We start from the raw sequence: 23,298 nt of genomic DNA on the forward strand, positions 1-23,298 counted from the left end.
AATAGTCATGTGTGACTGGAATTCGATAGTGGGGAAAGGAAGAGAAGGAAACATAGTAAGTGAATATGGATTGGGGGTAAGAAATGAAAGAGAAAGCCGCCTGGTAGAATTTTGCACAGAGCATAACTTATTCATAGCTAACACTTGGTTCAAGAATCTTGAAAGAGGGTTGTATACATGGAAGAAGCCTGGAGATACTAGAAGGTATCACTTAGATTACATAATGGTAAGACAGAGATTTAGGAAGCAGGTTTTAAATTGTAAGACATTTCCAGGGGCAGATGTGGACTCTGACCACAATCTATTGGTTATGAACTGTAGATTAAAACTGAAGAAACTGCAAAAAGGAGGCAATTTAAGGATATGGGACCTGGATAAACTGAGTAAACCAGAGGTTGTACAGAGTTTCAGGGAGAGCAAAAGGAAACAATTGACAGGAATGGGGGAAAGAAATACAGTAGAAGAGGAATGGGTAGCTTTGAGGAATGAAATAGTGAAGGCCGCAGAGGATCAAGTAGGTAAAAAGATGAGGGATAGTAGAAATCCTTGGGTAATAGAAGAAATATTGATTTTAATTGATGAGAGGAGAAAATATAAAAATGCAGTAAATGAAGCAGGCAAAAAGGAATACAAACGTCTCAAAAACTAGATCGACAGGAAGTGCAAAATGACTAAACAGGGATGGCTAGAGGACAAATGTAAGGATGTAGAGGCTTATCTCACTAGGAGTAAGATAGATACTGCCTACAGGAAAATTAAAGAGACCTTTGGAGAAAAGAGAACCACTTGTATGAAAATCAAGAGCTAAAATGGGAAGCCCAATTCTAAGCAAAGAAGGGAAAGCAAAAATGGAAGGAGTATATAGAGGGTCTATACAAGGGTGATGTACTTGAGGACAATATTATGGAAGGAAGAAAATGTAGATGAAGATGAAATGGGAGATATGATACTGTGGGAAGAGTTTGTCAGAGCAATGAAAGACCTAAGTCAAAACAAGGCCCCGTGAGTAGACAACATTGCATTAGAACTACTAACAGCCTTGGGAGAGCCAGTCCAGACAAAACTGTAGCCTCTCCCCAATGTTATTCAATCTGTATATTGAGCAAGCAGTAAAGGAAACAAAGGAAAAATTTGGAGTAGGTATTAAAATCCATGGAGATGAAATAAAAACTTTGAGATTCATCAATGGCATTGTAATTCTGTGAGAGACAACAAAGGACTTGGAAGAGCAGTTGAATGGAATGAACAGTGTCTTGAAAGGAGGATATAAGATGAACATCAACAAAAGCCAAACGAAGATAATGGAATGTAGTCGAATTAAGTCGGGTGATGCTGTGGGAATTTGAGTAGGAAATGAGACACTTAAAGTAGTAAATGAGTTCTGCTATTTGGGGAGCAAAATAACTGATGATGGTTGAAATAGAGAGGATATAAAATGTAGAGTGGCAATGGCAAGGAAAGTGTTTCTGAAGAAGAGAAATTTGTTAACATCGAGTATAGATTTAAGTGTAAGGAAGTCATTTCTGAAAGTATTTGTATGGAGTGTAGCCATGTATGGGAGTGAAACATGGACGGTAAATAGTTTGGACAAGAAGAGAATAGAAGCTTTCAAAATGTGGTGCTACAGAAGAATGCTGAAGATTAGATGGGTAGCTCACATAACTAATGAGGTGGTACTGAATAGAATTGTGGAGAAGAGAAGTTTGTGGCACAACTTGACTAGAAGAAGGGATCAGTTGGTAGGACATGTTCTGAGGCATGAAGGGATCACCAATTTAGTATTACAGGGCAGCGTGGAGGGTAAAAATTGTACAGGGAGACCAAGAGATGAATACACTAAACAGATTCAAAAAGATGTAGGTTGCAGTACGTACTGGGAGATGAAGAAGCTTGCACATGATAGAGTAGCATGGAGAGCTGCATCAAACCAGTCTGAGGACTGAAGACAACAACAACAACAACAACAACAACAACAACAAGTCTATGTTCAAACATTTTTGTATTCCTATGTACTAGTGGATTTCTGGGTATTGAGTCATCAATTTGGAATCGGTCATGTCATATAATCAAAGATTGGTTTGTGAATTTATCTCACGATAATCAGATTTATTACAGTGTGAATGTGTATATGTGTACCTACATTAGAGAAAGAGCATGAGCTCAAAAGCTTGTGTTAACACACTATGCACCTCACATCAGTCAGCTGCAAATGAATGTTTTCCTTTCCATTAAAAATGTATTCCATTGATGGATTTCAATTTTTGTTAGACCTGGAGAAAAAACATGGTTAAACTCATTAGAACAATTTATTACACATGAATGTGCTATGAGCAAAAGAATGTTAGTAATTAAACAATGGAAACTTCAGGTAGGAATATCAACAATGTAGGTAAAGACAGATTGCTGCTTACTGTAAAGAAGACATGTTAAGTTGCAGACAGGTACAATTAAGTGTCTTTTAATTGTGCCTCTCTGCAGCTTAATATGTGCTCTTTATGGTAAGTAGCAATCTGTTTCTTCCTACATTGTTAATGTTACTAATTACACCTGTATGACAAAATTAATATACTTTATAACACATATGTGCAATTTTAGTCATATCACAATATACATTTAGGAATGTGTGTTTATCAGATAGTAAATACTCACACAGTGTACTTTGTTTAAGAAACTAATCATTAAATTATATATAACACCAGTACATTATATTCAGCTGGCACAATTTAATAATACTGGTTTTTGTATGTGTGTGAGAACACGTACATGTGTGTGTGTGTGTGTGCAGTATACATGAAGACTCACATACATACACATGTTACTCAGGAAATCGATTAACCTAAAGCTAAAAAAGATTTCAGTCTTGCTTATATGCCTGTCAGTTACTAAGTGCCTCTACTACTTGGAGAGTTGTTATGTTACAGCTAAATGACTTATATTTTCTAGAACTTCCCCCTATCAATTTTAGGAGTGGTATTTCTCTTCTCTTTAATGGGAAATGTGAAAGATTATGACTACAGTTGGTCTTAGTTTATAGTATAAGCTGATTTTTATTATCAAACCAGTGTGTTAGCTCAAATCATGATGTATCTGTTGATTACTCAATGATCTAACTCAATGATCCTACCCTGAAATCAAACTGTTGGAATCATCCACAAATAGAGATTTCTTTTTGGCATCATCAAAGTCTCTCAGATCATCCATGTACAACACAAAAATTTTGAACAAGTGTTGACCTCTGCTACATTACAGTCTTGGTTAAACAGTATGCATACACCGTGTAACAAGTGGGAAACCTGAGAAAAATTCAGAATTGTTTTCATATGGCAGAAAACCAGCGAAAACTGCGGGAATTTTTTAGAATTCCAGGAATTTTTTGTTGTTTTAGTTTTTAGTTAAGTTTTTGTAATTTTGTCTAGTAAGAACTGATACTCTAACAAAGAATTTTACTGTATTCCACTACAGCAAAAGAATACTGCTGCAATAAAACATAAATGAGAGAAAAAATAAAACTTAAGCTGCAAAGGAAATGTGCCATTTGCAACAATAAAATGTAGTATACACATAAATGACTACCAACAGCAAAATGTGTCAAAGGTTTTAGAAAGAAGACTATACAACACTTCATAGCAAGAAATTGCTTCTGACAAGCATGACTTCACAACATTAGGTTTGTTTGAGCAGTTGCAAGTGGGCGCATGCACCATTAATCACTACCATCTCCCATTTATGACTACTTGAAATGTGGCTGTTATCTGTATTGGCAGTAGCAGCAAGCAGCCAGATTACACTCGGAAAAATTTCTCTGGCATGCCCAAGCTGCCAGATTCACACATGCACAGAGCAGCCTGAGTTGTAGTGGGAGAGGGGTAATCTCCATGTGACCTGTTTTTATGTTTAGTGATTCTGCTGTTTCCTCTTTGTTTACAGCTACCACGTCAAATGAAAATGAAATGGATTTCTGTGGTTGAGAGCTATCAAGTGAATTAAAAAACATAATTATGGAAGGCTAAAATATGTTTTTAGTTTCAGTTTTCTGATTTTATTTTGTTTCCACACTTTTGGCAGTTACATTAATCACCTAACAGAACGATGAATCTGTGGGGGACGAGATGTTATGTACGGTAATATCTAACCCAACATTAAGTATTCGCTCATTTATAATGAATTAACTTTATTTTGATCATGTCGGTACAAACACATCCGCTCCAATACAGAGTTCGTAACACACTGAGGTCAACAGTTTTCAACGAAGTTCATTCTCAAAGATGAGGCGGTCGACTCTTGCAGTCAATAACCGCCACAGAGACCCCCGCCGGTAGTGCGGAGCATCGTAAGGATGATGAGAGGCGTGTGTGCACCCGGCTGGCTGATGGCACAGGTGCACGTGACCGATCGTGTCATGGCACGCGCTAGAGCGAGGCGCAATCGGACCATTCCTCGATGTCTTGGTAGGCGTGACCAGTGGAGGGAAGGAGGGTGCAGAAGGCGTCTACAGGTTGACCGTGCCATGCTGCTGATGGCACGGTGGAAGCAGAAGGCGGCAGTGTGTCGGTGGGGAGAACATCGTCACGCTGAGGCCGTGTGGCGCAGTGGGGTTTTGATCCGATCAAAGGTGTGGATTGCGTAGAAGATGTGATGTGATGTATTACCAAAGTATTTGCCGGCAAGCGCCACGGTAAGTTCAGTGTGTCCATTAACAGTTTGCTACTGGTTGTATGACATAAAGGAGCAAGCATGCTGTGGCTTAACAGGTTGTGTAAGAGATGCCAGATGAGCAACACTCGTGGTAATGAGAGAGTTATAGAGACACTTGATGTCGCAGCAGGGGAGAAAACAGCAAGCTGCACATGACTGACCTTGGCGGCGGATGACTTCGCTGTAGAAGGAAGCGTCACCCCAGAGTCCACGGATGGTGAGTGTGTTACAGCGGTAGATGGCAGGATGTTCCGAGTGGAGTTGACAGTGTTGGTGTTTGGATGTGCGAAACAGCCATGATCAAAGGTTGGGGACGTGGCCGTGAGCCCTGTGCATGAGGCATGGTGATGGCGAGAGGTGGTGGAAGGCGGACATGGTCGCCGAAACCATGGTCGGAGCAGGAAGGCGATGAGGCTTAATGTGAATGTGAAGAAGTCGAATCGGCAGATGAACTACTGGTCCGTGGCAGAGAGGCGACACAGTTCGATGGAACTGGAGCTGTGTGTGTGCTGTCGCTGTTGGCACTGCGGTCGAGTTGTAAGGCTGCAAGCTGCTGGTGCGAAACTGCTGCACGGTCGTGTGTCGGAGCGAAAAGATGCTCACTCGTTGAAGCAGAAATGGCAGATGTGTTGGTCGTACATTGCAGAGGTAGTGAAGAGGGCGGCAAAGCAAGTGGCACTGGAATGCAGCTGGTTATGTCATGGTACAGAAACTAAGTGTCCTTAACTACCAAGGAAAGGTGGCAGCGGCGTAAATAAGTTGCTTGTATCACATCAGTAACATAGAATTTCCACTTGAGGCGGCGTGATGATGACAGTTGTGACATCTGGGACATAGATCCATGTAGCGTGATTGTCAGGGTATTAATGGTAGCTGGTAGTAACGGCAAAGGATAATCAGCAGTCAGAGGCGGAACAATGACAGGAGCATCTCATTGCATGTCGTGCTTGGCCATTGTCAGCTGCAGCATGTGTAACTGATCTTGTACCAACATATTGTATGTTGAAATTTGCTCACGTAGCTGTTGCAGTTGTTCAGGCAAAAATATATGTCGTGAAGCAGTCTGCTGTGTATCACTCAGTAAGATGGGGTCGAAATCAGAATCTGTCTCTATCAAAGGTTAACCTGGTGTACAAGACAAGGTCAGCGGCACGGTATTGACGTAACAGTTCGAGTAGAAGAGATCATGTGTGCGATTGCGAATGTGAAACTCAGTACTCAGCGGTGGCAGAGTGAGAACACATTCACTGCTGTATGAAGCATTGATACGGCCGAAATCATCTTCTGGGGTGGATGAACAAGTTGAGGGCACGATCGAGTAGTGAACAGCCGGGTGGTAAGCGTGCATAGTGTCGGCAAGTTGTTGAAAAGTTGCGGGTGCGGTAGCCATGGCAGGATTGTATGTCATGCAGCTGTTTGTTTTGACAGGGTCAAGGTCAGTGAGCCAGCAGGCGGCGGCCGTGGGGTCGCTGTCAGTAGCAGTCGAGCAGAGTCGGTGCGGCTTGGGTGATGTGTAGATGGAGGCGTAGCACATCCAGTGTTGCACTGAGAAACAGCCAGCATTGTCGTCAGTGTAATTGGTGCATTGTTGTTGATCGGTAGGTTGCCCTTGATGAAATTGTTCCTGTGATGTTGGTGACAGTCGCTGAATTAAAGCGGGTTTCTTTCTGGTGTACTTGTCACTCAAATTGTCACAGATAATGTCCATAATTAAATAATGCTAGTCCTTTAGGTGCCTGAAGAGTATGAGGTATTTTTCACTTTCTTTGGTGATGCCATAAGAGGAGAATATATACTCTGCGGCCAAGAACCACATTGGAAGTTGGTCTGAGAGAAATGTTGGTAGTTGAATGCTGCAAATGAGGGTCAAGTGCGGAGAAGTGACGGAAAAGATGACATGAACATTCGAACTCTGGAAGACGGGCTGTGCAGAAACTGGGTCGAATCGATTTGCATGTGGTGCGGAAGATGGGCATTTGTGAATTCGACCAGGCATGGAATTTAGCCGTAGTTCGGAGTTCATGCGAACTGGGATTTGCAAAATAGTCCCCGTTTGTTGCAGTCCATTGTTTGGCATGATTGTCTGGTGTCGAAGCACTGCACTGATGAATGTCACTGTAATAATTATCACATAAAAGCAAGTCAAAATTGTCCAAATTAATAGATGAAGGAGCACTGTACTGTCTGGAAGTGAAATTACCGACGCGTTTAGCGGGTATTGACGGACGACATGTGCACCTTGGTTGCATTGTCGATGTGTGAGAAGGTGATGAAAGTTACCAAAAAGCACGATTCACACAAGAGTCAGGAATTTACACACTAATTACACTTCCTGTACACTGCATCCAGATGCGGCACGATGCGGTCCATGGACGTAGAAAGGGTTGCTTCATTGCTTGTCCATGGCAATGTTCCAGTACACATTTCTGGCGTAGTAAGCAGCGTTTGTGAGTGTCGGGGTCATCAGTGTGGCGATCAAGATGTTACATATGGTAATATCAAACCCAACATTAAGTATTCTCTTGTTTATAATGAATTAACTTTATTTTGATCATGTCGGTACAAACACATCCGCTCGAATACAGAGTTCAGAACACACTGAGATCAACAGTTTTCAAAGATGTTCATTCTCAAAGATGAGGCAGTTGACTCTTGCAGTCAATAACCACCACAAATTTATGTTTGTCAGTTTGTTAAAGAGATTTGGCTTTGATTAATCTTTTCCACAGAGACAGTCAATTTATTTGAAATGAAATGTTTCATTGCACACTATAGGCTAGTTTCAACTATTCACTGAATTTCAAGTGCATCTTTTCATCTTACATCACATATGGCATTATGCCATAATAAAGACCAAAATATGAGATAGTGTGCACTCCAAGAAAATTTGCATGTCAAAAACCATACTCGAAAGATTAATATCAGGTTGAGGCCTACTTCAGTGTGAATCTGGACATACAAATGTGCACTTTAAGCCAAATCATGCATTTTAGTATGGATTATAAAATTCTGAGACTCTGTGAGTATTCTCTGCTATGCTGCTTCTTTTATGATGCAATGTAAAATCTGGACATACGTCACCATAGCTGCGCAAATGCAGTAATGCCTGTTCTCTGGTGCACATAGGGGCTTTTGGAAGTATTGATTTTTGTGAAAACTGGTGAGTGTTTGAATAAATTCATTCAATTTTCACCAAAAAAGAACGTCATTTGCTAATAAATATTGTTTAAATTAACAAATCGAAAAATGTTATTTCTAAGTCGTCATTAAATTTTCAAATAAAACAATTCAAAATAGTTGGAGTTACGGTGTGTGCCATTTTGAAAAGTCATATTCTGAGCAAAAATACATTTGAACTTTTGAAATGTGTCATAGACAGGAACAAATGAAAAAAGTCTACTTTTAGAGAATGCTTACCATTAATCTACTATCCCAGGACTGGCCTGTTGTACTTTTGCCATTGCACTTGAAATCATGTCCACAGTTTATCAGAGAACAATTGAAATATCAATAATGCCAGTTCCATGAACAAGCAAAACTTTACAATTCTGTTTAGCCCTCCTCCAAGCAGGTGCATTGGTATGTCAATTTGTTAGTTGATTTCACATGCTTACTACTTGGTGTAACAACTTCTGGACAATTTGTACAAGCAATAATTACCATAAAGCCTAAGCCTCTTGGACCTCGTCCCTGCAATGTGATGTCTGCGCTGCACATTTTATGTTTCACATGTTGAAAAATAACACAGAAGATAGCAGAAAATTCATAATTCTATAACTCAATCTGCAATTCACATCAAAATCCTGGTCACTGTCTTCAATTTTATTAACAGAGGTAATGACTGCTTCTGAACTGCTCTCAGCCACATATCTATTATTTGGACACTTTGATGAAATATTGCTTCAGTGCTGCACTGGGTTTGGTGTTTTCATATCTTTTCTGCCCAAGTACACTTTGTTATCATGCATTCTTATTTGAAAGACAAAACTGTATACTATAAGATCACAAATACACCATTAAAGTGAATACAGCACACAAAACACAAGATCTGCAGATAAAGAATTTTTTTTCCATACATGTACTGATGCTTGCTGATGCCAGGCTAACGTAACATTGTTGTAAAATGCTTCTAACTATACCTAGATACTACAGGGGGTATCAAGTTGACACAGGTAGGGTATTTCAGGTCACCCAAGGCACTAGAGGAGGAGCTCAGAATTCCATAGAACAAATTTTTCTTCGAGGATTAGACTTTTTGTCTTACATTGCAGCAGATTTAAAGTATCTTTTAAGCCAATAAAAAAAATGATTTTTTGAAAGTCCTCTGGTAATGTTATCCATAAATATAAAAGACCTTTCATAGATGTTTGACATAGCACTACATGGTCTACAGGTCTGCAATTACTAACATTACCTGTCTTCCTTTACTGTGCAAGAAGGTGACTGTACATCTCTCTAAGAAATTGGTAAAAGTAGCTGTGGAAATGCAGTGATAAATGATATGCCCTGCAGTGTGTGACTGCTGTATGCCTTGTTTGTTTTACAATGCAGCCTGGAACATAATCAGTAACATATAAAATTTCAACAGTGAGTTCATAACCAATATGAATGCATCTCATGTGACTTATTTACAAAAAATAGGGCTTCTGGAGGTTTGCCTTTTTCAGAGCAGTGGGTACTACAAATTGCAAAACTATTTAGGATACGATCAGTTTCTATTATGCTGAACTACTTGTTACAAATGCAAACAACTGAGTTGGTATCAGACACTTCTCTGTTTTCTGTTTTTAGACTAGTGCTTTTTGCTATTAGTTTTGTTTGTATTCTAGACCGGGCAATATTCCATACAACCTGATCTTGTGTTTATCATTTATTTTTTATTATTGAAGATGTATTCATCTTTACACCTTTTGTTACATTTTAATACCTTTTTATTATAAATTTGTGTTTTTAACAATATAGATTTTGGTTCATATTGTATACATAGATCTTTCTTTTTACTGGAGATTTCCAGACCTCTGTATTGCCAAGAACTTTCATTAGATTGTAGTCAGCATTCACTAGCTCACTCTTACACACATCAATTACACCAACAGTTAATGAAAACGATGATTATTTCCTTTTATGTAATCCTATGCAATGTCCTTAACAATTTCCTGCCTATTTGCAACTGGTTTTACAATATTCCATTGTAAGATGACCAACCTGAATGTTGTTGTCCGTTCTTCTATGTTTTTTCAGTAGCACAGCAGCCTGTAGCTTTGGAACTGAAATTTATGATGAATATTATATGGTTTCTACTTAATAATGTATACAGTGCCATAATTTTGGTTCTTTTTCATTCATTTATTATCCTTGATACCCTGCTGTAGGAACAATTGCCTGTTGCTTAACTTTAGAAGAGAAACAGTTCATAAACTGAGTCATCTGTCTCACACAGCAAGAGCCCAGTGGCAGGATTTATCACATAAATTATGATGTTATTGAAGCACAGTTTTTACAAACACTATCCAAGATTAAACAGATCAGAGGAACTAAATGATCACAAGTGGCACGGAACACAGTTCATATTCACTCCATATGTCATAGTACACATACGGTCTTGCAGTAATACATCAAAGAAATTTCCTCAAAAGGATTTCTCTTAGTCCATTAATGAAGGTCACCATATATTACAGTAAATTATTCCAGTGACAGTAATGATCTGACAGTCCTACAACACAACTTAATGGAAATATTTACAAACTCACTTCTATGTCATTTAGAAGTTCCTTGGCACATACATTACTGAGCTGTTGCAGATAACAATAGATATTTTCATGGGTAGGTTGCACATAGCTATTACATGAGTGATTACAGGGAGCAGACTTGACAGTTGTGTTACTTGTTTACTCATTCAGCCAGGACTGACTGTTTTGGGTGATGAATGTCTATTTAAAGAGTGATATGCGAACAAACTGTTTTTCAAAGACTACACAGTCATTTGAACAAGTACTATGTTAATGAATGAACCATAAGTATTAACCATCAATTTGTTTCTGAAATACCATGCCGCTAAGATAAAAGAGTCCTTGTCTTACACTGAATGTGAAATTTGAAGGTATCTGAGTGTTGTTATTTCTTAATGCTAGAGCAGCATTAGAGTGGGGTTGTGTGATGTCATATGATGTGGGATAGTGATTTAGAGATCACTGCAGCATTGTCAAAAGTCAGTTTGAAGCTTGTTGTGAACACAGTTTTGCATGATCAGTTGCTTGTGTATATTTAAAAAATGGTTGTTGACAGCAGTAATCTTATTGTGTACAAAAGAGCAAGGTAGCAAGTCATGGCAGTGTAGTATGTTTATAGAGAGAATGTTTGTGTGAGACATATGAGCAAGATGCTTCTCTAATTCACAGCAAGCTGTTGAATTTTCATTCTTGTATACAGCATTAGAACCAACAAACAGTGCTAGAAAGTTCTTTGAAGTCAACTTGATAATTCCTTCAGAGTGAATGTTCTTAATTATATCTGAAAGACAGGCACCAGGTCTAATGAAGCTTGTGAATTCTACAACTAACACTTTGTTAAGGAGTGAGATGATTCGCTGTCCATGGTTATCTGCTAAAATGTAAAGTTTCTGAAGGTGATCATGAATGCATGGTGTTCTATCACAGTCTATCCTTGCAGGCACTTCAAAGGGGTTTTCTTGCACCAAATTTACTTCACTACACTCACTGGTTTTACATGTTTGCACATCTTGCGCACTGTTTCTATGAGTCACTTACCATCTGATAGCAAAGTACTTGTCAATTATCATGGACAGATTCACTTGACCACAGTGAAAATGAAATCTTCTGTTGTGCTATTCACACCTTATTCCTGATTCCACAGTTTTACAACATTTCTTACAAATATGAGATTTCAAAGCAGTGTTTTGAAGTGATCATCTGTGCACATTCTTACTTTGCTTACTTTGTTTGTTGCATGTCACACGCTGTTTCACTTAAATATCTTCTTGTTGATTAAGTGATGTGTACATTTTAAGTTGATAATATCTTCTATTTACATGGTAATGACCTCTCTAATGCGATCTTAGTTGTTAATTTTTGGCTTGAGTTGTGCTCACATTTCACACATACACAAATTTTCTGCTTGGAGTCAGCACTCATGCATTTGCTATGGTATGTTACCTTCCTTGCATTTAACACACATAAGACATTTTTTTCCCCCAACAGCAAAAGTTTCCTCAGGAGTGTGTGTCATTAGGTGTACTAGCTGAGCTCCCAAGGTCACTAAAGAATCCTTCTGATTCCAACTTGCATTTTTCTATCACCTTTGATATAACATATAATAAATTTATTGTCACTGTAAATAGTATGTTTTTGCAGCAATGTCAGTTTTCCTCATTACTTTTTGTTGTTTACATTGATCTTCCAAAATTATGATTAGGATATGGTGCCATATTGAAAATGGAGGATTTTAAACATGTTGTACTGACGGAAAAATATAATAAGAAAACTGCCTCTGTCTCATGTTAATTGTTACTGTCTTTATTTAGACAACAGATCTGCTGAAGTGGTGTGTTATTCATTCCATAGACCCATAAAAGAGGGAATCCTCCTGGTTGTGGAAAATGTCAGATAAACACATTATAAAAATGTAATTAGAAAAACTTGAGTTTCATTAATTTTAATGATCCTCAGTCAATAAACAGTAAAAGACTTACATCTGCTTTCCACACATCCATCATTCACACAGTAGGTAGTTACTTGGCTGTTACAACCAAGTATTGTCAAAAATTAAAGTATAATAAATTTTCATTAAAATGGCCTACTGCACATGTTAAGAAACTCATGGACGGAATAGAATGAGTTGTCCACCAAAATGTCTTTTAAATTATGGTATGAAACTAAACTCTTAATGGTTGCTGGTAACTTATTGAAAATATGCGTTGCTGAATACTGGACTCCTTTCTGGGCAAGAGTAAGTGATTTTAAATATTTATGTATATTGTTCTTATTCCTAGTATTTATACTGTGTTCTAAGCAGTTAGTTGGAAAAAGAGATGTATTATTTACAACAAACTTCATTAAGGAATAAATATACTGAGAAGCTGTGGTTAATATGCCCAATTCTTTGAATAGGTTTCAACACGATGTTCTTGGATTTACACTACTCATTACTCTTATTATACGCTTCTGTACTCTAAAAATTATTTCTCTGTTTGTGGAGTTACCCCAAAATATGATACCATATGACTTAATGAAGTGAAAATAAGCAAAATATGCCAGTTTTTTTTATATTTATATCTCCTATGTCTGACATCATTCGCATTGCAAACACAGACTTGTTTAGGCACTTAAGCAGTTCGTTAGTATGTTGTTCCCAACTGAATTTATTATCAAGTTGTAATCCCAAGAATTTTGCACTCTCAGTTTCTCCTATTTCCATGTCATCATATTTTATACACACACCAGAAGGAAATCTCTTGGAAGTCCTGAACTGCATATAGTGGGTCTTTTCAAAATTTAATGACAGTGAATTGGCTATGAACCCCTTATTAATGTCAGTAAAAATTTGGAACCCCTTATTAATGTCAGTAAAAATTTGATTAGCTGCCCTTTCTAAATTTATATTTGATTTACTATTTTGATGCAGCTCTCTGGGCTACTCTGTCCTGAGCAAGCCTCTACTGCGGCCTACATCCCTCTGAATCTGCATACTGTATTCATTGCTTGGTCTTCCTCTACGATTTTTTCCCCCAACACATCCCTACAGTACTGAACTGGTGATCCTTTGATGCCTTAGAATGTGTCCTACCAACCAATTGCTTCTTTTAGTCATGTTGTACCACAAGTTTCTCTTTTCCCCATTTCTATTCAGTACATCCTCAGTAGTTACATGATCAACTCATCTTATCGTCAGCATTCTTCTGTGGCATATTTCAAAAGCTTCTACTCTCTTCATGTGTAAACTGTTTATCATCCATATTTCACTTCCATATGTGGCTACACTCCATACAAATACTTTCAGGAATGACTTTCTGACACCTAAGTCTACACTCAATGTTAATGACTTTCTCCTCTTTTTTTGCCATTGCCAGTCTACATTTTATATCCTCCCTATTTTGTTCATCATCTGAATAGCAAAACTCATTTACTACTTTAAGCGTCTCATTTTCTAATATAATTCCCTCAGTATCAGCTGGTTTAATTTGACTACATTGCATTATCCTTGTTTTGGTTTTGTTGATTTTTGTCTTATATCCTCCTTTCAAGTCACTGTCCATTCCATTCAACTGCTCTTGCAAGTCCATTGCCATTACGGAGAGAATTACAATGTCATCACCAAAACTCAAAGTTTTTGTATCTTTTCCTTGGGTTTTAATTCCTACTCCAAATTTTTCTTTTGTGTTGTTCACTGCTTGCTCAGTATACAGACTGAATAAAATCAGGATAGGCTACAACTCTGTTCCACTCCCTTCTCAACAGCTGCTTCCCTTTATAACTGCCATCTCGTTTCTGTTCAAATTGTAAGTAGCATTTTGTTCCCTGTATTTTGCCCCTGTCACTTTTAGAAAGAGAGTGTTCCAGTCAACATTGTCAAAAGCTTTCTCTAAGTCTGCAAATGCTATAAACATAGGTTTGCCTTTCCTTAACATATCTTCTAAGAGAAGTTGTAGGGTCATTATTGCCTCGTGTGTTGTAGTATTGAGTGTATAAGTGTGTCAAGGGAAATTGTTTACAGTGAACAATATTGACGTAATCATCTGTAGTTGGAAAAAACCAATTGTACCTTCCTTTTCCCTGATGCTCAAATAATAACATATCATACAATGCACTAAGGTCACAATAAACACTGTATTTTTCACATAGTACACACTTTTCTCACTATTAATATTTATATTTGTGAAGCTAACACACATGCGATTTATACTATCCACCATCTTTCTTGTGAAATGTAATAACAACAGTATGACAAAGAATAGATGCATAAAATCAAGTTCTCTTGCTGGAAAGAAACTCCATTTGGTTAGAACACAGTCTCATAATAACAGGTGCTCAAAGAATGTTGAAAATATACAGTACATACATATTCATAATCATCTGCCCTAATTGATGCAATATTAACTACACAATATTCAGTAAAAAGTAATGTTATTCACAACTAGAACCTGTGTTCAATTTATTTGAAAGTTGATTAATGTTTGAGGAGAGACACTAAGTTGTTATGCATGCACGTATATCCTTATAACATCTGAATTTGACATTCAAACACAGCAAAGAATCCAGCAGCTCCATCAGTCTGCAGCAGCGAAAGCAGTACATAATGCTCTTATTTGTGCATTTTCCACATTATTTCTGCTTTCTTCAACCCCCTCCTCTATCGACTCATGCTCTTTATCTCCATGTTAGATCAGGAAAATATCCCTAACCTTAGCTAAAACCCAGTCCTTCGTTATGTTCCTTAAATGCTACCTAATCCATGGGATCCTCCTCTCCACTCAACGGCCCAATCACAAAAATTCCCTTCTCTAAATCCCACCTATTTATTACACCACTTTCAACTTTTCAGATTCTGCCAGTCCATATTCCTCACAAACTTTGTACTACAGAAACAAATCTTCATAGTACCACCTCTGCTCTTGTCTGCAAGATATTGTTACTGTGCAATCCAAAATACCTGCACTGTAAGTCCCAAATTCAAACACTTGCCCTCCAACACCTATAAGAGCACTCCAGTCATTACTTCCAAAAATTACCCAATTTATTGACTTCCTGTTCTTGTCTCAGAGCACCACTATCCAACAACATCTGTCCTACCACCAGTGTACCCCATGTCAACCCCACATACCATCCAGATCCTGCCTTGGACCTTTTCCATCTGCCACATCCTTGAGACCTCCCTTTTGACATTACATGAAATCCAGAACCTAACAATCTCAAAACACTGTTGGCAACTTGTCTACCAAAAACTTCAGTCCTGTGGAGGCTTCTTTCCTAACTAAGGACCTCATCTTCAACTCAACCAGTTCAACCATACTGGCCTCATCAAAGACCTAGTCTTCTTCTTGTGATTCCAACAGCAGGAACACCAGTTTGCTAACAATTCCTTCAATGGAAGCCAACCTAATCCCAGCACTGAACCTTCCCTCTCCCAGTTCATTTCACCATCCACCCTGGCCCTCCCCTTCTTGCACCTAATCACCCGACGGCTGTTTTCCAAGAATTCCTAACCTCCAACTTGGCCTCACCGTATTTACCTCTGTCCCTTCCCAAGAACATAAACCTCTCCACACAAGAAATAATGGTCATCTGCAACCTCAAGACAGACCATGATTCAATCATGCTTCCTGCAGACAAGGGATCCACCACTGTCAGATGAATCACTGTCACTACCTGACGCAAGGCATCCACAAAGCTTCTGATCGCTCTAGCTACAAGCTTTGCCAAAGTGATCCCATACCACAAGTCCAGTGTAATCTCCAATCCCTACTGAAATTATAGCCACTGTCATGAGGTTCACGAGGGTCAGTTTGCAAAACATGTGAGAGAGACGTTGACCAGAACACAATTGATGTGGGCCAGAGGTAGTGGTGTAACACTGTGTGGTTAAGACTGGAGTCACACGAAATAGGTGTGGTGCTGCTAACCTGTGTGCTGTTGTCAGCTGAGCTGTCAGGTGTGGCGGATGAAGGCTCGGGTGTTGGCACTGCCGAGTGGTGTGAATTGATGCAAGCGGTGTTCGTAGCAAGGTCATCCTCGGCACGTGCAACGCAATATTTCAAAACAGCATTCTCATAGCAGAGGGTGCATATCTTGACACTTTCTGCCAGGATGTGATTCACAGTTGCACAAGTCCTGCTCATGAGAGCTGTGCACTGATGCACTAAACAGCTAACGGCATTTCCACTTAGAGCAGGTGACAGAGGACGGTCACATGTGGTATGAATGTTAGAGGTGTGGTGAAACTGAGAACCTTGAATGACATTTGGAAACAGGTGGTGGTGTGATAAGAAGTTGATTCCCAAGATTGGTTCTGTGATGGGGGGGCGGCGGCCGGCCGTTAGGGAGGTGGAGTTGAAGCTCGATAGCTCGATGGAGTGGAGCTGTAGGTCTGGAGTGTAGATGAGTTCACAGCTTGCAGGAGTGAGCAAGTACGTGAGAGGGGCATGTGACCATCAAATTAGGTATGACTGAGACTTCAGTGCTGGTGTCCATGAGGAAGTTGTGACTCGAAGAATAGTCTTTGACGTAAAGGCGGCCATTCAACAGGATGGAGGCATGAACAGAATGTAGCATGGGTTGGAGCTTATCAGACAACTGGCTTTTCAGATGCTTGCACAGGGGCAGCACTTTTTTGCGTCATTGCCAAGTATGGTGTGGTACCAACATTGAGTGTACTTTGGGAGAGGAGCTGGCTGATCATCCTCTACGTGTTCAGGTTCGTACACTGGGGTGTCAGCACAGGGCGATGGATTCCAGGGTGTGGGAGGAGGAGATCAACCTGGAGATCTGTAGGCAGTTTTGATAACCCAATGAACACAGGGTTTCATCTGGCATCATCTGCTCGCTGACCAGAAGGTGTAGCTAGCACCAAAACTGGAATGGAGTGTTGTTGCCAAGATGTTCCTTGTACAGTACTCACAGAATAACCTCTTATGGAGAATGCAAGAGGCACTCGATCATAGTCTATTTTGTGAAATCATACTTCAAAGTAAATGGTGGCATCAGAAGTAGGTCGCAGATCAGGTCTGTGTGTGTGTGCAGTTGAGTCATGAGGCACAGGAATTTTGAATTGTCAGCTGTGATGCAGTACAGTTCAAACAAGTTCTCCACCAGTGCAAACCACGTTGCTGGGTTGTCCTTACATAGCGGGGGCAGGGTTGGTAAGCAGCCTGGTGGTGGCAATGAAGCCACACCTAGTTCTGTATCTGAGTACCTCATATCACTCGTATGACATGAATGCTGGACTGGCATGGTCAATGCAGATGGCACTGTGAAGTGTGTGAGTGAGTAGTCTGTCAGAGCAGGTGAGAATGGCACCTAAGCACTAGGAAATGATGCTGTTGAACTGTTGGATGTGACATTCATAGCGCAGAAGTCTGACACAAAAGACATGGCCAGTGCCATGTGAAAAACAAGCTGGTGAATGGCTGCAGCCAAAACTCCCTGCAAGTTTACTTGTGGTGGAGGGTTGGGTGGAGGAGCAGACGTGCACAGAGCATTACAGTAACATGTTCCCACCGGGCTGTTGACATGACGAGCTGAGGCATGTTCAGAGGGGTGGAAACCACAGTTAGTATCACTATGTGGTACATAGTTCACATCAGGTGGGGGCCCGTAAAGTGCACTGAGGGGCCAAATGGTCACTGGGGGTAGAAACTGGCCTGGAAACGTTCATAATATACACTGGGCATTGTCCACTTAGTAAACCGATGAAGTGGTATAGCACTCGGGTATCACAGGAGCACAATCACTACACGTGGCCTGTCCTAACAAAGGCAAGGTTGCACATGGCACTGTTGTAACGGTCGCCCGGCCGGCCGGTGTCTGATACATTTGTGCATGAAACCCAGAATTCACATCAGCATGGTGAAATGCAGGAACTTTGCTCTGCTCATTATCATTTTCGAAATGCATGTGTCAATGCACAGATGCTGGAGGGGCAAAGCCTGAGTCTGCAGTCAAATGTTGCACTGTCGATTGGCGGAAGTATTGAGGCGACAAAACTGCAGGAAACGGGTTGTAGAATTCGGGTGGTTGTGAAGCAATGAAGTGTCCTGCTGTAGGTGCAGGAGCTTTGATATCCATGTGCTGGGCAGCAGGATACATGGCCAAGAAGAACAAATGAAGGCGTAAACAAAGCTAGTGCGGTAGACATGAGAACACTTGCACTATGAGGAAACGGAGTTTGAATTCTTACTCGGGGTCACCACTATGGGATTTCAGTTTGGTTGTAGCCAAAGGAAAAACACTTACTTCTGTAACAGTCAGTATATTTCATACAGACATTCTTATTACAACAAATCATACATTGAACTGAAAAAGTAAGAAGGCATGGGCCATTGGGTTACAGAGTCAAAGAACTTGGCAGAGATGGGTCATTTGTACGTGTCGACGCCACACACTTATTTTGCTAAGAATTGTAGAAGATGAATTTTAAGGTTTCTTCTGAGTCCATGTGTAACTTAGAAATTGAATGTTCACTCAGAAAAAGCATTTACTTGTGTAGATCAGCATTATATGGCTGGGATGTGGTAAGTGTCCAAGAGGTTTCTCACTTATGATTGTTTCTCCTCAAAAGTCATTCAGTCCATTTGATTGTTTCACCTCAAAAGTCATTCAGTCCATTGGCGCATGTGACACCTTGAAACTGGGTTTTGTTTCAGAGATTTTTACTTTATTGATTCTGAAAAGCAATAAGCAAAAGTCTCCATCAACTGTGATATAAAATATTCCACTTCCATAACACATAGTAGTTGCTCAAGGGTGCATGGAACTTACGAGTAGAAAGGAATTGCACCACTGATTAGCCCCTGACTCAACAACTCCAACTCAGCAATCTAAAACTGATCTCTTAGAGGCGCTTACCAACTAGCACCACTCAGAAGGCAGATGTAGCTTATGACTTGCTGCAGATAGGGTAAGCAATAATTCTGTTGCCCTGTTTTAATTCAACTCACTAAAATATTATTTAAGAAGTATTGGACCTAATAAAAAACCTTTAAATTATAATTTTCTGTTCTGTCTTACGAATGATTTGCTTGTGTTGTACCCAATTTTGAAACTGAGAGTGTAGTTGTTTCACACATTCTTGCTAAGAGTTGAAACTATTTTTCATAATATGTTTGAAGCTTAACAGGAACTTAGTGAACCCAATATGGTGCCACCTGCAGCAGATACAGTAACAAAAGATATCAATGTCTTTAGCTTCTTCTGATGTAAGATATCAGTGCCACTATCTGTTATACTCCCTCTTGGAGTCTACTTTGCATACTTGACTTGCATTGTTTACCACTCCCTGAGTTCTGCTGTTACACATTCCAGGAGTTTGGAATATATGATAATTAATATGATTAGCATGTTGCTTGACATCTGACTGTTTTACAGATTTAGGGATTGCTGTTGCTGAGGCTGTCTCAAATATGAAATAGCTTATCAACTCTTCTTTGTTTACTTTGATGGCTAGATATACAGGAAATTCCTTAGCTTTCACTTTCATTTGCCATTTGAGCAAATATTTGATTTACTTCCAATTTTTCATAGTAGTGACTGTGCCTTTCTAGTTTCCTACGTCTTTGATAATGTTACCATTAAAGCTAGATAAACAATGATCTTCTTCTAATTGAATTCATAATATTTAGATAAGAAATTAATTCTCCCATGTATTCTTTCTGATCATTTAGATGGTTTTTCTGATAAGTTTTTTGTAATCCTTTACTTTTATCCCTGCTGTGCACTTCCTGCCTGTTTTTCACCCAGATGCTTTTCTTGAATTCCATCAGAGTAAATAAACTGTTTTTGGTGTTGGAATTGCAAAGATGAGATTGCTGAATTTTTATGATGGTATGTATAGATGAAAACTGAGCAAGATTACTATAGGTTTACCATCTAGCTGAACAAAATATTTTCATTCATTATCACAAAATTTGAGGTGCAAATGGTACATTTCAATACTTGAAGTTATGCTCAGAGTATTTTTTCATTACTTGTGCAAGCCAAGGTTTTGGGTAGGTTTAATGTTTTCTATCTAGGTACTAGGCTTCAACAGTCTGTATCAACCAAAGTGGTTGCCTTTTGCATTCACAATAGACCCCTGGTGAGATAAATTTCCACATAATATTGCATATTTAATCACTGATGAGAAGAGGTATAATATCAAAATTATGTTCATTGCCAATTTACTTCAGCTGCTCCTTATAGAGACAGTGTATTTATTTTAGTCACATCAACTCAGAATCATAAATTTACATTAGCTAGCTCACAGGCTGTGTCCATGACTAACTGAACTGAGAGTCTGATTTGAAAGATTCTCCAAACTGGGTTCCTTGTGGACCCAATGAAGGATAAATAAACATGAATATTATCTTATTATTGCTGTTTTACACTGGATTTGTCTGTATATTAATTAAAGTTCTGGTTATGCTGGTTAACTTGAGAATTTTTAACACTTCTTTTTACCATTTTGGTTCACTTCTAAATAACATTACTCAGTTGTGAACAATTCTGAGTTAAGTTCTTGTACATCAATACACATATATACGCCTGACCATGTTGTACCTGCCTTCCTGATTCAGAATTTTTGTGTGTGTTGGAATTGATAGTGCTATAATTATTAGTGCTGTTATACAATTTTAAATCAATTAAGGTAATTCTTTGAATGTTACTCACTGTAGTTTTGTTCTTTTTTGCACAGGAAATTGCTGAACAAGCCCAGAGGACAGCAGATTCAATGCAGGCAGACGAAATGGGTGTGAATGCTGAACTTATAGCTTCACAACAACAAATTCTTTCTCTTACAGAAGCACTGGCAAAACAAAAAGAAAAATTAGAAAAGCTACAGTCAGAATTAAGTAAACTTAAAAGTACCATGTCAATTGTAGAAATTACACAGAAGGAAGAATCTCATAAGTCTGTATCAGCAATATCCCTATCAAGCCTTACAAGTTCAGATATGAGAGGTATGCCAATACAGGCACGCAGTGCACTATCAGTTGTAATGATGGAACTGGAAGATTCAGCAAAAAATATGGAAATTTTAGGACAAAAGAACAAAATCCTAATGGCAGAAAATGAGCAACTTAAACAAGAGCTTGAAACTCTACAAGGAGGATTCAGGTTAACATTAACAGGCATTGAAGTAGAACAGGACAGATCAGGAAAAGAAGAACTGTTACCTAAAAAGGAAGAAAAGAGAATGAAGGATGTACAGGATTATTCATCTGATCAAGACCCACTAAAACAAAAGGTGAGGAATAAATGAGTAGCCTTTATAATCAGATTTATTTTGCTGTGTACAGTGTAAATATGTTGTAATTTGGGTTAATAATTCATTCTCTTAAATGTCACTTATTACACATTTTCACTTTGTTAAAATTTATTGTGGCTTCATTTGTCTACTGATCAATTTTAAATCATTTTCAGCAATAATTCATAAAAATATTACTAATTATGCTCTTTGCTTGCTGATAACAGCTTAAATATTAACATCCATTTAAATTATCAGTTCCTCTGATCAGATACTTCTCTGCCTTACATACAGTTTTGGGAATACGAACTTGTCTTTACTAAAAAAATCTCATTTCTGTTGTCTATATTTTATGCAAAATGAAATTCTGTTTCAGCTTTACAATCAGGAAGAATTTTTGGGAATGAATTTGCAAAAGTGTATGTTTGTTCACTTCTCTTATATATCTTGATCTGTAGCTTGTAAAATATAGATGTTTATTTATTGGGCTTCCAACATGTTTACCATGAAATTGGCTTCATCAGTTGGAGTTGTAGATGTACTTTTTAATTAAATACATAAGTGTTCAACACATTTACAACCTGTCGATTCTCATTAGATATTTTACATTGTTGTATATGTCACTACATATCTACACAATCATTGATAAATAAATACATCATTCCCTCCATTATACATCTGCATGTTAATTATTAAAGTACATATATTCTTCCAGTTTCATGTTATGTGTACGGTATAGCTACGTTTAACACAACTTGAAAAGTATGTTATAGTTACAGAGCTACACTATTCTTATTTACTAGCAATTAGTCATGACAAACACAACAAAAAATTGCACACAATTATAGCTTTTGGCCATTAAGGCCTTTGTCAGCAGTAGACACACATACTCACATCCACACACACACTTATACAAATGCAACATACACACACAGCTGCATTCTCAGATAACTGAAACCACACTGTGAGCAGCAGTACCAGTGCATGATGGGAGTGGTGACTGGGTGGTGGTAAGGAGGAGGTTGTGGCAGGGAGGGGGAGGGATAGTATGGGGGGAGGGGGTGGCGGACAATGAAGTGCTGCAGTTTAGACGGAGGGCTGGAGAGAAGGTGGGGAGGGGGGGGGGGCTAAGTAGTGGAAAGGAGAGAAATAAAAAGACTGGTTGTGGCGATGAAGGTGAAATTATGGCTGTGTAGTGCTGGAATGGGAACAGGGAGGGGGCTGGATGGGTAAGGACGGTGACTAATGAAGGTTGAGGCCAGGAGGGTTATGGGAATGGAGGATGTATTGCAGGGAAAGTTCCCACCTACGCAATTCAGAAAAGCTGGTTTTGGTGGGAAGGATCCATATGGCACAGGCTGTGAAGCAGTCATTGGGATGAACGATATGATATTTGGCAGTGTGCTCAGCAACAGGGTAGTCCACTTGCTTTTTGGCCACAGTATGTCAGTGGCCATTCATGTGGAAAGACAACTTGTTGGTTGCCATGTCTACATAGAATGCAGCACAGTGGTTGCTACTTAGCTTGTAAATCACATGACTGGTTTCACAGATAGGCCTGCCTTTGATGGGATAGGTGATGTTAGTGACTGGACTGGAGTAGGTGGTGGTAGGAGAATGTCTGCGACAGGTCTTGCATCTAGGTCTATT

General features: G+C 39.1%; 1 long non-coding RNA gene across 1 annotated transcript in view; it reads left to right on the forward strand.

Annotated features, from left to right (window-relative positions):
* LOC126235845 (uncharacterized) overlaps positions 1-21,170 on the forward strand; it is a 38,848-nt gene extending 17,678 nt beyond the window's left edge. The window contains exon 3 of the long non-coding RNA XR_007544819.1: positions 21,097-21,170. This is a non-coding gene — a long non-coding RNA (uncharacterized LOC126235845). The remainder of the gene's footprint in view (positions 1-21,096) is intronic.
* The last annotated feature ends 2,128 nt before the right edge of the window (positions 21,171-23,298 follow it).

This window comes from Schistocerca nitens, chromosome 1, assembly GCF_023898315.1.
Source record: "Schistocerca nitens isolate TAMUIC-IGC-003100 chromosome 1, iqSchNite1.1, whole genome shotgun sequence".
Classification (NCBI taxonomy): Eukaryota; Metazoa; Arthropoda; class Insecta; order Orthoptera; family Acrididae; genus Schistocerca; species Schistocerca nitens.